This window comes from Apis dorsata, unplaced genomic scaffold (assembly GCF_000469605.1).
Source record: "Apis dorsata unplaced genomic scaffold, Apis dorsata 1.3 scaffold_517, whole genome shotgun sequence".
In the NCBI taxonomy this organism is placed as follows: Eukaryota; Metazoa; Arthropoda; class Insecta; order Hymenoptera; family Apidae; genus Apis; species Apis dorsata.
In genome coordinates this window covers 412,403-413,012 of record NW_006263742.1, presented here as the reverse complement: position 1 = coordinate 413,012, position 610 = coordinate 412,403, and positions in this window count along the sequence as shown.

Below are 610 nucleotides of genomic sequence, written 5' to 3'. Positions count from 1 at the left end.
AATATTTTAATAATTTGATTTTATTTTTACAATTTTTAATATACATATATTTTATACATATATTATCATTTTTAAAAATGATTATATAAAAAATTATTAATAAAAAAAATAAATCATAGTTCTATAATACAATAACTAATATCTTGGTTTCTAATATATATGTTATCTTGTTAATTATGTTTATCTTAATTATGTTAATTAATATACAATATAAGTAAATAAATTAAAATTTGATATTTCAAAAATTTTCAAAAATTTAATATTTCAAAAATTTATTATCCAAATATTTATTGATAACATGATGAAGATGATAAAAAATATATATTATTTACAATTTTGCAAATAATTAAAAAGTGTTTTATAATATTATATATTTTATATTCTCTTTCTTTCTTATATACATATATATATATACTCTCTATATATACATACAATAATAAGTAGGAACAATATTTTATAATAAAAAATAAAACATGTATCATATTGTTCATACTTTGTTAAAACTATGTTTAAATATAAATTGCTATTTTTAAATTTTAACAATTGATAAAAGTAATTTCACGTTATTTTAATAATAATATGATTTAAATTTTTTACAATATATATTTAT